Genomic DNA, 17,392 nt, shown 5'->3' on the forward strand with positions numbered 1-17,392 from the left:
CTCAGTTCACTGGATGGTTGGATCTCTGGTATCTTTTCCTTCAGTTTCAGATCTTGTTCCATATCCTCTAGTTTGCTCCAACTTTCTTGCATTACCGTTGTGCATGTTCTTCAGATATCAAAGTTCTTCGACGATTTCGGAATGTCTCGGTCCATGTACAGTGAGGACAAAACACGTAAAGTTTGCTGCCTTCCCAGTTCTCAAACATTCCAAAGATCTAGCAAACCAGTTTATCCTTGTGTAGGAGAGCACCAAACCCGTTAGGAGGCCGTTGGTCTAAGACAATGGACATGTTTAAAAGGACGATGCCCTTGGTGAATGCGTTTGGGCCACCAGAACGACTCTTGTCTGTTCCCGCTACAACTGCTCTAGTCCCTTACGATATTCCATTCTGCCTCTGCCGTTAACTATCCTTGCATAATTGTGAGCTGGCAAGAACCCCACACTCGTACTAAACTTCCAAAAATGTCTCAGTTAAGCCGGTGAGTCCGTACACGAAGGTACAAGGGGTGGTCAGCCACGCTGTCCCACCCGAGTTTTATGATAATGAAGCCAGTCTGTCCTTGAGCTGACTTAGTGAGCTGTCGTGTAGGAATTCTTCCTACCTGTTATGTGGAGATGCTCTCGTAGTTGTATGTCTCCCCTGTAGAGCCGTAGCAGCGCCGTCGGATTCTGAAAGTGCAATAGTGCTGTCTATGTTTTACGTAATGAAGCGGGAAGAAGTTTTTATGCAAATAATTTTTGCACTGGATGCCATTACGCAGCGTTTATTTTAGAAACACAGTAAAATAAACTTGTTCAGACAAATTATAAGCTAACTATTAACGGTCTACCGCATGACTAGATAGAAAGGCCTCCTATCGACGACTGCCGACTGTGGCGCACAGTCTGTAACTGGAGCGTACAGTCGGTATAGTTCGTATCAGACCGCACATATTCTGCTATGCCAAAGTTATTCACTTATTTATTAATTTCAGCTTTTGCAGGCATTGTAAAATTACTGAAAGATAGTATGTACGACCCGCTGATTCCTCCAAATGTCTGAGTGGCAAAAGGCAACTTTTGTTAGTAAATATCTATTAATGACAATTACTTGATTCGCGTCAGAATACATGTACTTGCCCTACGTATCTCTTTGCTGATGTCACGAGCGATTTCTGGATCGGTACCATTCTTATAATTCGTGGCTGAATATGAACATTCTGAATCTGTTCCCAATCTAAACTTGGAGTTAAGACATTTCTTAACTTTGTGTGTTTCGGAAGCGTTATATGAGATGAGTTTTTCAAAACTTAAACTAATTAAGATTTATCACAGGTGCACAATGTATCAAGTACGACTCTCTAGTTTAGCAATTTCCTCAACCGAAAATAGAGCAGCTAAAGATATCGATTTTGATGACCCCATAATCTCAATAAATACATCCGTCGGCAGATAAACGTACGGGAAATGATCACTTGTCGATTCAAATGAGTGGTAAGTACATTAACTACAGTCTGACTACGTTCACGTTACTGCTTCCCATCACGACGTTTTAACTGTATGGAATTGAAATTCAACTTGTAGTAATGTAATGGCCCAAAGAGTGAGTCATACACTCAATTCATTTTTTATTAATTTTAAAAAGTACCCTTTTATGACCTCTCTCATGTTTTGAACTCTCGTGTTCTTCTCACGATGTCACACAAATAGAAAATAAGTCCTCCAGGCCAATGTGTGCATCGTCTGTCTTAAAAAAGATGTTGGGCGAGATTTTGTTGTTGTGGTCTTCAGTACGAAGACTGGTTTGATGCAGCCCTCCACACCAGTCTATCCTTTGCAAAGCTCGTCCTCTCTGCGTAACTAAGGCACCCCACCTCCATTTGAACTTGCTCACTGTTCACAATTCTCGGTCGCCCACTGTCATGTTTAAACCCACACTTCCCTTAGTCAAAAATTATCTATTCCTTGATATCTCAAGGATGTTCTGTCAACTGTCCCTTCCTTGGATCAAATTGTGTCGCAAATTTCTTTTCTTCCCAGTGAAATTCAGCGCCAATGTATTCGTTATCCGAACTACCCAGCTAATCTTTAGCATTCTGCTACAGCAACACAATTCAAAAGCTTCAATTCTCTTCTTGTCTGAACTGTTTATCGTCCACATTTCACTTTCGATTAAGGGTACACTCCTGTCAGATACCTTCAGAACAGACTTCCAAGCACATAAACTTATATTTCATGTTAACAAATTTCTCTCTTTAAGAAACCCTTTTCTAGCTGTTAGCATCAACTTCCTCTCTATTTGAGCCATCATCAGTTATTTTCTTTCCATATGCCAAAACTCATCTACTGCTTTTAGTATCTCATTTACTTATCTAAATCTCAGAGCATCTGCTGCTTGATTCGGTTAAATTCATTACCCTTATTTTAGTTACCTTCGAATATTTTATGTGAAAACTCATAAACTTTTAAAATAAAGCAAACTTTCTTAACAGTCTGCATCTTTATTCTTCATTTCTACACATTGTAGAATGCTTGACGTTAGTGATGTAGACACAACCTCACTTCTGCTTGCACTGCTTGATCACCATCGAAGTGAAGCCTTCGAAGGTGTGCTTTAAGCCTTCGAAAGAGACGAAATTGGAAGGAACCAAGTCAGGACTGTATGGCAGATGACCGATGACAGAGAACTTAAGACGTCGGAAAGTTGCAGATGTAACGGCCGTGTGTGGTCTGTGATCGTCATGCTGAACGGAGAATGCTCCACGTGTCGACGCTTACAAACTCGATTACTACATTGTTTTCAGGCCCCAAATAGTTATGTTATTTACCGCCAAGTTGCACGCTACATTTCGGAGTCCTATAGCGACAGAGGGTTGCAACTTGCGTCAGCGAAGCGGGAAAGTCGACGAGTAATCTGCATGACATTTAACATCTCAACCCATATCAAGGACAGAATAAAAAAATCGTAGGCGTTAGTTTTTAGCACGTCCTCGTATGTTGATATTCAGCTTAAAACCTCATTTCAAGACACTGTTAATTCCGTTCAACCTATCTCCTTTGCTATTTCTGAGACAATTTCACTGATGAGCCAAAATATTATGACCACCTGCTTAACATCTTGTTTGTCCGTCTTTGAAACGAAATACATAACTGAATCTGCGTATCAGGGATATGACAGTTTGTTGGTAAGTTTGTGTATGTACGTGGCATTAGATGTCTATGCACAGGTCATGTAACTCGAGCAAATAACGAGTCGCTGTTTTGCATACCCGGTGATGGAGCCCGATAGCAACCCCGGTGGATTCTGTAGGATTTGGTGGCTGAGACATCAATGAAAGTTCACTATAATGCTTCACAAACCACTGTAGCGCTGTTCTGGCTCCGAGACACGGGCAGTTATACTGTTGAAAGATGACATCGCCGTCGGGGAAGACATCAAGCATGAAGGGATGCTGTCGGTTTGCAGCTATCGCAGTGTCTTCGATTACTACCAAACGTCCCATGCAAGCTCAGGAGCCTGTCTCCCATAGAATAAAACTGCTCTCACTAGCCTGTGTCTGTGGCGCAATGCACGTTTCGAGCCTCTATTCACTTCGACGACGGCGTTTGCGCAGTCGCTCATCGATCTGATGTAGCAAAACTGTGATTCACCGGAAGAGCCAACACGTTTCCATTGATCGACTGTCGAATCCCGATGGTTCCAAGCCCACTACAATCGTAATCGTTGGGTCAACATGTGAACACGTAAGGGTGGTCTGCTGCAAAGCTCCGTGTACAAGAATCTACGCGAACAGTGTGCTCCAAATCACTTGTGTGTGTACTAGCATTGTGCCCTTTAGGCAGAGATGGCACTGATCATCAACTATCCCACTTCACAGAGCAGACAAGCCTCTGAACCCCACGTTCTGAGAAGAGTCGTGGACGTGCAACCATTTGACGCCTAGTGATCATTTCACTGTCGTTCTACCTCATACCGTAGATGCTCAAGACAGTAGCATATGAATAGTGTGGTAATGGCGAAATGAGCACATTTTGTTAGTGACGGGTTGCATACAATCAGGGGCAAACCTATTGTTATTCTATCTGACTTATGACTCCCTGAGGGTCTGTTTTCTGACCCCATGGAGATAATAAATCATTCTGAGAAACCTCTATCTCTCCCTCTCCCCCTCCTTCCCTTACCCTCTTGGAAATGCTCAACCCTGCCCCTCCCCCTCCCTGATACAAGCACGCATTTGATATCAAATTATTTGACTAATTAATTAAATTGTTCGGTTTTTTACCCTTTCCCCCTCCTGTGGACTACCCCAGCACTTCTCTCCTCTCTCTCGCTTTCCCCTCTCGACCCAGAAAAAAATTGTGGAGAAAATCGCTCAATTTCTGCAGGGATGTTGGTGCGGCAGGTGCAGGTATTACCCTCTCCAGTAACTACACATACCAATTACATAATTACACTGCTGCAGACAGGAGATGTGTCTTGCTGGAAAATTTTCATTTGTGTGCTCACATTGACTTGCAGGGATCGACTGAGCTAGTGCACAATGCCACTACTCCACCACCAGAGGACGTCCCACACCTCACCACCTCCCTCCCGCCCCTCCTAGAAAAAACTGGTGGAAAAAGTCTCTGAGCTGGTGGAATGGAAGGATCCCAAGATAGAAAATTCAGCTATGCTGCTGAGGTTATAATAAAATATTGTTTATTTATAAAATTCAGTTTGCAGAAGTTAGATCCCTTTATTTGGTGGGAAAAGCTCATCAATCTCTTCTGTTTATTTAATTTTGGAAGATGCAGGACTTGTAAAATACAATAAAAAGGAGTAATGAAATATGTAAATAGATCATTTTTTCTGATTGCGCAAGGAATACCGTCATGAAATCGTCATCCACATAACACACCACACAGCATTACACTCTTAAAAATCTTATGATTGAGTCTTTGCACTAACTATATGGCAGACGTGCTGGCTGCCTCATATATTCATGAGCACGAACGTTGGGAGAGAGGCCCGCACACACCATCTTCTGGAAGAAGAGGCACGCTCAGGCTCACGACACTGCACTGCACTGCACCGTGCGGGTCCATCTGCCGTCTACTGTTGAGCACAGATCTCCTGGTCTTAGCACAATAACTGTACAGCGACTCTCAATCAATATTGAGGTTACAGGATGCATACTCAGGATCCAGAGAGCTCCACTGCTCGTGACAGCAGACACAAGGTACAGTTATTGTGACCATCTGGCAGCCAGGTCACCCCACAGCTGCAGTCGCCTTTGTTCATGGTAGCATCCTTTTCTAGGGAATTCCCACCTCAAGTAACAACTTTTGGTTGCAGCACCTTCACAATCTGCTCCCAAACACACACCTTCCCCACCAGGCCAGTATGTGATCACCCTGCTGTGCAGGTACTGACTGAGTTAGTTCTCAGTACCATCTGCAGAGGATTCTAGGAGAATCTACGTACCCACTCCTCCAAACCCGTTGTCTCCTCCTCCTCACTGCTCCAGTCACTTCCTTTTGGTCAAAGCATCAGGTGGTAATATCTCTCTGATACAGGAGGTGGCAACTCTTTGATATTATTACCTGGGAAATTCCTGTCAAATCACATGCTTTCTCTGCCTTTCTCTCTGTCTTTCTCTCTCAAGTGGTTACTTCTGGCCAGTAGTAGAACTAAGTTCGTGACACCCCACTCTCCATTGTTGCCAAATTTATTCGAGATGGCAGATCCAAGATGGCAGCGATAGATATGGCAACGTCGCAATGGCGTCATGGCGGGAAGTTCAAATTTCGGCGGGAAGCTGTTAAAATGTAAATGTCTTGTGACTAGGGCCTCCTGTCGGGCAGACCATTCGCCGGGTGCAGTTCTTTCGATTTGTCGCCACTTTGGCGCGCGTCGATGGGGATGAAATGATGATGATTACGACAACACAACACCCAGTCCCTGAGCGGAGAAAAATCTCCGATCCAGCCGGGAATCGAACCCGGGCCCTCAGAATTGACATTCTGTCGCATTGACCACTCAGCTACCGGGAGCGGACTGAAAGCTGTTGATGAAGCGAAAGGATGAAATGCGCTTGAATGGAGTACTGCTGGAACACTTGTATGGCTGAACCCATTCGCACATTAAAGCTCTCTCGTTGGGACGTGTGTTATCGCTTCTATAAAGTTAGCTGCATTTACGTTATCAAATGTAGTTCTTCTTCGTTGGCGACATTCACTGTAAACTAAACCCGTATCTACTTTGTCGACTGTCGTATACTTTGCGAAAGTCTGAATACTTTCACAAGCAAATTGGCTGGTTACAAATACGGCAAAGCACAGACTGATGGGCTTCAAATGCACAATTAAATACCTGAACTATACCTGAAAAAAGTTTTATTGAGATATGGTACAGTAGAGCAGATATTTTGGGACATCTCCCCTAACAACAGGACAAGGGTTAACGCCCATGTTATCTCTCCTCGTCCCTCCCCACCACTTCCTCTAACAAACGGACCTCAAAGTAGGTGGTGCCATACAGAGTGGCCTTGGAAGCATCTGACTAGATCCTACTAGCAGCAGTGAGTCAAGCAGTCAATTTGGACATGGATTAATCAAAGTTTGGCGTGTCGTTGTACGTTAACATAATGTCGTCGCGCAGAACACGGGGCCACTTCCACAGACGCACAGATTTCGTTACATCCACCAAGAGCAGGCCTGAACGCCTGCCTGATGCACACTAAGAGACAGGGGACGCATTGGAGCTGACTACTTGACAGAAATTACATGCGTTCTCAAAGTATCCTGACGTACGGTGAGGAATAATATTCCAATTCTGCTTGTGAAACATGTTTGAGGAAAATGGCGTAATTGCAGTCGGTTAGTGTCTTTTCAATAAGACACAGTCCATTCACTAAGTCCCAGAGGATTTCACATCATACGTTTTCGCTTCACTGGCACCGAGCTTGTCATTGCAGAGCCATCGATGATTCTCTACTGTCATGTGATGCATACAGCGTAAATTACTCGTCCATGGTTCATGAATATAGCTTCACCAGTAAACAATATCTTATGCAAGCATTAAGACTTTTACGGTCACTTCTCGACACATTGCCAGAAGTCGTCTAAGCGTTCTTCGGCGAAAAGCTGTTTGATTGTCAATCTGCCTTTTTGTCCGTACGTGTAACGGCATTCTCAGAGAATTACTGTCCATTGTTAGAAGGAGGGGGGGAGACTTCGGACCCCAACGGGCAATGGACGATAATTCATTGAGAATGCCCTCCAAGCGTGCTGGCAAAATGTCATCGGCCGAAAAATCGGAAACAGGTGCACAAAGACAATAAGTAAACATTATCTTATTCAAGAAAGACCTGTCGTCACCTACTGACACTTAGACAAAAGCACAAAGCAGGATCTGTTGTTAAAAATCAGCTTCAAGGAACTGATGATGAAGGCTGGTTTGGAAAAGATGATGGACATATTGGTGCAGTATTCTAAGAATGCTTGATTGGATGATCCAGCTTCAGTCGCAATAACTTACAGAAATACTTCCGAGTTTTTAAAAGTTTGAGTCGGAACACTTTCATGCATCGTTTCGTGCTTTTTTCATAGCTTGTCCTGAAAATCACCTCTTGCCAACAAATTATTGCCAATATTGCAAAATGAGGATCCGAGTAGGATAGGTTATGACATATATTTTCACGGCTTGTTTAGCATTTCTAACGTGTTCACCGTAAATTAAAAGACTAGAGAGTCTTTTGTTCTTTGTAAATCTCATACTACACGCAGTGTCAAATACGCAAACACACTCGAATCCCACACAAAGGTGGTGACGGGCACATGCAGTTTCCGGCACAAAGTCGATCTCTTTTCAAAGATGTTCACGCCTTCAGCGAAGGAACGGAAGCATCTTGTCACCTCGCTTGTCATTTGAATTCATAAAATTTCCTAGCACAACACTTTTTGCAAAAAAAAAATTGCTGTAAATATTAGCGAAATTATATCTTTCGACTCCTATTAACAAGAAGGTTATAACGTCATTTAAAAAGCATGTCGCTCCATTAAAACAAAAAAAGTAGTTGCATCATTATTTCCGTAGAAAAAAAGATGCAAATGTTACCAATAAAGAAAATTCCTTGCTTCTTTAGTATTTGCCATAAACTTCGTTTTGATACTCTGAACGGTTTATGAAATATTCAGGGTGTCCAAGTTACGCGGTTCACCCTGCAAAACGCTATTTTTGTGTAAGCCCTACGGCACGTAGTTACACATTAGCTGAAAACAATATCATCGCCTCGGAAGCTTAAAATAGAATCACGCTCAATAAATGTTACATTTTAAATTATCGATGCTTCTTGTTGCTGTATGTGAGCACTATGTGCTTTGCGCTAAAGCGTTTCTTCGATATGATCGCTGGAATGTCACCAGATCATGGATATTCAGGTATTCTAGAACTCTGTTTACAGGAACAGGAGTTCAACATACTGATCTAGTTCTAGTTTTGTATCAATTCTGATGTTCTTAGTGATAATGAAGATCATGTTCTGCAGTGGTACTCAGTATCAGTCTCAGAGGACTGGTTTCCGTCCTCTGCTACTCTTCTGCGACAATGCCTTGCAATAATTTGCTTATGCTGCCGTCACATCGGACATGGTGCTCTCTAAACACCTAACGCGCTACCATTCTATGGTATGGTGCAGTTGGTCTGTCAAGCTGCGCTCCAACGACCAGTTGTAAATAGAAGAAAGTGAGTATGCTACTGTTCATCTACGTCTGCCCAGCTACACATGAGAAAGTGTAACGATATACCGCTGTGCTGAAGAGAACTGAAATAACAAACGACCAAGAGCAGCACACGAGTGATCAACGTTGTCATCTTACAAATTTGCTGTTTTCCGGAACATACACACATCAAAAAAAGTTTTGAATCACCTCGATTCCGAAAGTTCGTTAACCTGTACATAAAATTGGAATAGAGATCAACACAAACATCATTTTCGCACTTTTTAGTTCTCATGAAAACCACACATTGCATGTTGTACCACCATAAGGTGAGACCTTCAGAGGTAGTGGTTCTAAATGGTTCAAATGTCTCTGAGCACTATGGGACTTGACTGCTGGGGTCATCAGTCCCCTAGAATTTAGTACTAGTTAAACCTAACTAACCTAAGGACATCACATGCATCCATGCCCGAGACAGGATTCGAACCTGCGACCGTAGTGGTCGCGCGGTTCCAGACTGTCGCGCCTAGAACCGCTCGGCCACCCCGGCCAGCTGTTCAGAGGTGGTGGTCCAGATTGCTGTACACACCAGTGCCTCTAATATCCAGTAGCACGTCCTCTTCCATTGATTCATGCCTCTATTCGTCGTGGCATACTATCCACAAGTTCATCAAGGCACTGTTTGTCCAGAATGTCCCACTCCTCAACGACGGTTCGGCGTAGATCCCTCAGAGTGGTTGGTGGGTCACGTCGACCATAAACAGCCCTTTTCAGTCTATCCCTGTCTGGAGAACATGCTCGCCACTCTAATCGATCGATCTCGCTATCCTGAAGGAAGTCGTTTGCAAGATGTGTACGATGGGGACGCAAATTGTCGCCCATGAAGACGAATGCCCCGCCAATATGATGTCGATATGATTGCACTATCGGTCGGAGGATGGCATTCATGTATCGTACAGCCGTTACGGCGCCTTCCATGACCAAGAGCAGCGTACGTCAGCCACACATAATGCCACCTCAAAACAGCAGGGAACCTCCACCTTGTAGCACTCTCTGGACAGTGTGTCTAAGGCGTTCAGCCTGACCGGGCTGCCTCCAAACACGACGATTGTCTGGTTGGAGGCATATTCGACTCTCATCGGTGAAGAGAACGTGATTCCAATCCTGAGCGGTTCATTCGGCATGTTGTTGGGCCAATCTGTACAGCGCTGCATGGTGTCGTGGTTGCAAAGATGGACCTCGCCATGGACGTCGGGAGTGAAATTGTGCTTCATGCAGCCTATTGTGCATGTTTGAGTGGTAACACGACGTCCTGTGGCTGCACTAAAAGCATTATTCAACATGGTTTGTTGCTGTCATGGTTCCTCAGAGCCATAATCCGTAGGTAGTGGTCATTCACTGCAGTAGTAGCCCTTGGGCGGCCCGAGTGAGGTATGTCATCGACAGTTCCTGTCTCTCTGTATCTCCTCCATGTCCGAACAACATCGCTTTGGTTCACTCCGAGACGCCTGGACACTTCCCTTGTTGAGAGCCCTTCCTGGCACAAAGTAACAATGCGGACGCGATGGAACCGCGGTATGGATCGTCTACACATGGCTGAACTGCAGACAACACGAGCCGTGTACCTCCTTCCTGATGGAATGTCTGGAAGTGATCGGCTGTCGGACCCCCTCTGTCTAATAGGCACTGCTCATGCATGGCTTTTACATCTTTGGATGGGCTTATGACACATCTGAACAGTCAAAGGGACTATGTCTGTGATACAATATCCACAGTCAACGTCTATTTTCAGGAGTTCTGGAAACTGGGGTGATGCAAAACTTTCTTTAATATGAGTAGGTCTTTCTATTCTTTTGAAAACCGTATGTAGAATTAGCATGACATGAAGAAAGATCTTTTGACTATCACATTTCATGCATTACCGTGAGTCTTGTAGGCAGTTAGAAAACTTGTAGTGGTGGGTTTCCAGAACTCAAGAGTTTAACGAATAATGAAGGTCTCGCGTGCGTGAGAGATAAGAAGCCAAGGTCAGGAAATACGTGGCCACGCTCACCACAGAGGCAGGGGTGTTACCTTATCGCAATTCATGGCAAGCTTATTTTACGGCGTCACGCTCTCCTTCTGTTCCGTAACGTCGTCCAGAAATTACTTTCCTCTCCACATTAAGAGCGCAATATATATACAGTTCTTCCGTTAATTAACTGCGCATAGAAAGTTGACCTAACAACTGAGGAAGAACGCATCTAAGGAATAGACGTAGTTGACCAAGATTGGTTTTTCCAAGGCCCGCAGAAATAACTTCTGATATCGGAGCTTGGCCATCAACAAAAGTACAGGTAGCATAACAACTGTAACGCGATGACTAACGATCGTATGATAGTCGTTGGAAAGATATGATTTGCCATTCTATTACCGCAGAACTCTTTCCCTTCTTTGAATCATATTCAGGTCTGAGAGCCGAAAGACTATTGACTTTCACGGATTCTAGTTTGAATTTTAGCTTCGACTGACTTCTGTGGGAGTTTTCAATAGCTCACAGAAAGTTCCAAGATTCTTTAAATTCATTCACAGTTGTATATCTCTTTATGATTTTTCTTTCACTGAAATCTGCAATCTCCTTTGTTAAAACGTACCTCTGCGAGAGCCGACCTACAAACTTTTGTTTCTATAGCACTGTGCAGCTTTACATTTATAACAGCCGGAAAATTATCGGCATACAAGGCGGTTCAGCTGCCTTGTATGCCGATAATGCGTTTTATGCAACCCACAACGCCTTCAAATACCACACACAAGATTTTCATTTCTCTTGTTCACGATGTGCAGTCTTTTAATCTTATAGAAATAATGAACAGATCATTTACTTTTTGTAGAAAATTTCATGTAGCTCAGTTTTGTAATGGGATACGTTTTTGATAGAAGCCACGGTTTCCGAGTTATTCAAGGAAAACGCGTTTGAACATCAGTTTTGTAAGTTTTTCTTGAATAATTCTAAAAATATGGCCTCTAGCAAAAACGTATCCCAGTAAAAAATTGAAATACATTAAATTTCCTACAAAGAGATTTGTTCTATTTTCTGTAGAACTAATAGTTCGCACACAGCAAACGAGAGAATACGAAAAATATTGCAGATGTTATCTGAAGGCGTTGCACGTTACATAAAACGCAGTGGTAGCGGCAGCTGAGTCACTCTGTGTAATCCAACACGTCCTCCATTCTGATGCTTCATTTTTCAGCACATTGTTGAGTCAAAATAAACAGAACAGCGTTTCCTGCAGCTTAGATAACATATTGTTCATTTGTTTTCTTTTTGTCCAGGCCTGCAGCATAGACTCATAACATGACATTCTGTAATGAATTATTCCAGACAAGCTGTAAATAGTGTCATTCGCAGTGCTTCTTCCTTGCTACAAGCTTGTAGAATGGGAGAAGCACTACTAATTAAACTATTTGCAGATAACCTAGAACAATTCATTATAAAATATAGTTCATTATTGGTAAACTGCTGGAGATTGTCACATAGCTTCGATATGTACGAATAAAACTACACTCCTGGAAATTGAAATAAGAACACCGTGAATTCATTGTCCCAGGAAGGGGAAACTTTATTGACACATTCCTGAGGTCAGATACATCACATGATCACACTGACAGAACCACAGGCACATAGACACAGGCAACAGAGCATGCACAATGTCGGCACTAGTACAGTGTATATCCACCTTTCGCAGCAATGCAGGCTGCTATTCTCCCATGGAGACGATCGTAGAGACGCTGGATGTAGTCCTGTGGAACGGCTTGCCATGCCATTTCCACCTGGCGCCTCAGTTGGACCAGCGTTCGTGCTGGACGTGCAGACCGCGTGAGACGACGCTTCATCCAGTCCCAAACATGCTCAATGGGGGACAGATCCGGAGATCTTGCTGGCCAGGGTAGTTGACTTACACCTTCTAGAGCACGTTGGGTGGCACGGGATACATGCGGACGTGCATTGTCCTGTTGGAACAGCAAGTTCCCTTGCCGGTCTAGGAATGGTAGAACGATGAGTTCGATGACGGTTTGGATGTACCGTGCACTATTCAGTATCCCCTCGACGATCACCAGAGGTATACGGCCAGTGTAGGAGATCGCTCCCCACACCATGATGCCGGGTGTTGGCCCTGTGTGCCTCGGTCGTATGCAGTCCTGATTGTGGCGCTCACCTGCACGGCGCCAAACACGCATACGACCATAATTGGCACCAAGGCAGAAGCGACTCTCATCGCTGAAGACGACACGTCTCCATTCGTCCCTCCATTCACGCCTGTCGCGACACCACTGGAGGCGGGCTGCACGATGTTGGGGCGTGAGCGGAAGACGGCCTAACGGTGTGCGGGACCGTAGCCCAGGATATCTTGATTATTTATTTTATTATATTTATTTTTTGTTTATTTAATTATTTAATATAAATAATTTTATTGGATTTTGTCTTAGTATATTTTATAGAATTGATTTTTTAAATTATAGTGTATTGGTAATGTAAGTGTTTTATGAAATATTATTTTAAATTTTTTTAAGTAGATTTTATTTATTGTACCTTTTGTATCAGGGTTTATCAAAATTTTAGTATTTATTTTACTTGTCTCGATTTGGGTTGATTTATAAATAATTTATAGTTAATGTATCATAATTATTATTAAATTATTTATAGAAATGAGATGTTAATCGTTTCCCAAGATATCTAGTTTCTTAAGAAAAAATTTAATTTTTTAAAGTTATTTGTTTTTATTTAATTTTTTAAGTAAAAATATTAACTTATTTATTCTTTAAGGGATAAGCTTTGAAGTTAATAACCTATAATTTATTTTATAAAAATATAATAGTAAGCTTTAAACCAGCTATCTTTAAGATTACGTTTTAGTTCATTATTTTTTATTTTGATTTTATAAATATTTTAGGTTTTCTATTAAGATTATTAATTTAATTTTAAAATTTTTGTAATAATGATAGAATTAGTATATTTATTTGTATAAAATTTTTACCTTGTGAACTTATTATAAGGAACTACACAAAATTGATTTCCGCCTGTTTATCAAAAACATGTCCTCTTGTTAATACTTTGAGGTCTGGCCTGCTCACTGAGCGTATTTTTAAAGAGCCGCGGTATTTTGACCGTGCAAAGGTAGCATAATCATTAGTCTCTTAATTAGTGGCTGGAATGAATGGCTTGATGAGAAATCAACTGTCTCTTAATAAATTTTTGAATTTAACTTTTGAGTCAAAAGGCTTAAATTCTTCTTTAGGACGAGAAGACCCTATAGAGCTTGACATTTTACTTTTATATAGTTTTTTGTTTGTCTTTCTATATTTAATGATGATGTTTTGTTGGGGTGACATGAAGAATAGATAAACTCTTCATTATTATATCATTTATTTATGTTTGTTATTTTGATCCATAATTTATGATCATAAGATTAAGTTACCTTAGGGATAACAGCGTAATTGTTTTTGAGAGCTCATATCGATAAAGCAGATTGCGACCTCGATGTTGGATTAAGAAAAATTTTGGGTGCAGGAGCCCAATGATTAGGTCTGTTCGACCTTTAAATTATTACATGATCTGAGTTCAGACCGGCGTGAGCCAGGTCGGTTTCTATCCTAAGATTATTAATCCATATTAGTACGAAAGGACCATATGGTTAAAATATTTTTTGTTATATTGATTAATATTAATTTATTTACTATTTTGACAGATTAATGTGTTGAATTTAGAATTCATTTATGTAGATTTTTTCTACAAATAGTATTGATACTTTATGATTTATTTATATTTATTTTGAATTTTCTTTTATTGGTTATTTGTGTTTTAATTAGTGATGCCTTTTTAACTTTATTAGAGCATAAGGTTTTAGGTTATATCCAGATTCAAAAGGGTCCAAATAAGGTAGGTTTTGTTGGAATTCCTCAGCCATTTAGAGATGCTATTAAGTTAATTTGTAAGGAGCAGCCAATTCCTATTATATCTAATTACCTACTTTATTATTTTTCCCCTGTTTTTAATTTAATGATTTCTTTAGCCGTTTGAGTAATTTTTCCTTATTTAACTTATATGTGTTCTTTTTCTTAAGGATTTTTATTTTTTTATATTGTACTAGATTAGGTGTTTATACTGTTACGATTGCTGGTTGATCTTCTAATTCAAATTATTCATTATTAGGTTCTCTTCGTTCTGTTGCTCAAACAATTTCTTATGAAGTTAGTTTAGCTTTAATTTTATTATCTTTAATTATTTTAATTGGTAGTTTTAATATGTCTGATTTTATAAACTATCAGCTTTATTGTTGGTTTATTATTATTTCTTTTCCTTTAGCTTTAGCTTGTTTTGCTTCTTGTTTAGCTGAAACTAATCGTACTCCTTTTGATTTTGGTGAAGGGGAATCTGAGTTAGTTTCAGGATTTAATATTGAATATGGTGCGGGTGGTTTTACTTTAATTTTTTTAGCTGAATATAGTAGAATTGTTTTCATAAGAATATTATTGGCTTTAATTTTTTTAGGTGGAGATTTTTATTCTTTTATATTTTTTATTAAGCTTGCTATTATATCTTTTGGTTTTATTTGAGTTCGTGGAACATTACAACGGTTTCGTTATGATAAATTAATGTACTTAGCTTGAAAAAGTTTTTTACCTTTATCTTTAAATTTTTTTTATTTTCTTTGTTGGTTTGAAGATTTTATTTATCTCATTTGTTTAGTGAAATTTTTTGAGAAAAGTTAATAGAAGAGTTAAACTTCTAATTTTATGTTTTCAAAACATATGCTTTTCCTAAGCTAATTAACTTTTTTATTCCTTAATTAATTTATCTCATGCGTTTGCGACATGGACATTAATTAAGAAGTATGTAAAGTAGATAATTGTTAAGATTTGACCTGTTATAATATAAGGTTCTTCAACAGGTCGTTTACCAATTCACGTTAGTAAGCATACAACAACTACTATAATTCAGAATAAAATTTGATTAATAGGGTAAAATTGAATACCTCGGAATGGTGTTTTATTATAAAATGGTAAGATTATTAACATTCTAATTGATAAAAATAATGCAGTAACACCTCCTAGCTTATTAGGAATTGATCGTAAAATTGCATATGCAAATAAGAAATATCATTCTGGTTGAATGTGAACCGGTGTTACTAACGGATTGGCAGGTACAAAGTTGTCTGTATCTCCTAATAGGTAAGGATTGATTAAACATAGTATAATTAATAGTGATGTTATTAATACAAATGTAATAGAATCCTTAAAGGTAAAGTATGGATGGAATGGAATTTTTTCAATATCTCCATTTAGTCCAAGAGGATTATTAGATCCTGTTTGGTGAAGAAAAAATAAATGAATTGCTGCTATAGCAGCAATGATAAATGGTAATACAAAATGGAATGTGAAGAATCGGTTTAATGTTGCATTATCAACAGCAAATCCTCCTCATACTCATTGGACTAAATCTGTTCCTAAGTATGGGATTGCTGATAATAAATTAGTAATTACTGTTGCACCTCAAAAAGATATTTGCCCTCGGGGTAAGACATATCCTATAAATGCAGTTGCTATAACTAAAAATAAAATCACTGTACCAATTATTCAGGTATGTATATATATATATATATATAAGATCCGTAGTAAATTCCCCATCCTACATGTAAGTAAATACAAATAAAAAATATAGATGCTCCATTTGCATGTAAGGTTCGGATAATTCAACCATTATTTACGTCTCGGCAGATGTGTACTACACTACTAAATGCTATTTCAATATTTGATGTATAATGTATAGCTAAAAATAGTCCAGTTACGATTTGAATTACCAAACATAACCCTAATAGGGACCCAAAATTTCATCAAAATGAAATGTTTGTTGGAGCAGGTAAGTCAATTAAAGAGTTATTAATAATTTTAATTAAAGGATGTCTTAATCATAAGGGTTTATTCATTAGTGATTTATCTTATTTTACGAATAGGTCCCTGATTAATATTAGTGATTTTAACAACTGCTAGTAGTGCTAAAAATAAATAAATTATTATTATTATTGTAATAATGAATGTTGGTCTGTTATATAATTTTTCTAAAGATATTGTTATTTCTTGGTAATTGATTGAATTATCAATATTTATAGTTTCGGTGTTTTGAAAAAGTCTATAAATATTGTTATATCTAGAATAATTAATGTTGATATGATAAATACTCACATTGTTAATGTAATAATTATAGTAATTGATTTAGGCTGAAATATTTCGTTTGATGCAATTCTTGTAATATAAATAAATAATACTAGTATACCACCAAGAAATGTAAAAAATAAAATATATGATAATCAATATCTTTCTATTACTGTTCCTGTTATTAACCCAACTAGGAAGGTTTGAAGGATAATAAAAAGCATTATTGATATTGGGTGCCTTAATTTAATAAAATTAATATTTATTACATTTGATAATGATATAATTATTATTTTGATCATTTCGGGGGTTAGTTTTATTTAAAATAAAGCTTTGAGGGATGAAGTAGTGAAGGCAGAGGAGGATCAAGTAGGTAAAAAGACGAGGGCTAATAGAAATCCTTGGCTAACAGAAGAAATATTGAATTTAATTGATGAAAGGAGAAAATATAAAAATGAAGTAAATGAAGCAGGCAAAAAGGAATACAAACGTCTCAAAAATGAAATCGACAGGAAGT

The sequence above is a fragment of the Schistocerca gregaria genome, chromosome X (assembly GCF_023897955.1).
Source record: "Schistocerca gregaria isolate iqSchGreg1 chromosome X, iqSchGreg1.2, whole genome shotgun sequence".
Lineage (NCBI taxonomy): Eukaryota > Metazoa > Arthropoda > Insecta > Orthoptera > Acrididae > Schistocerca > Schistocerca gregaria.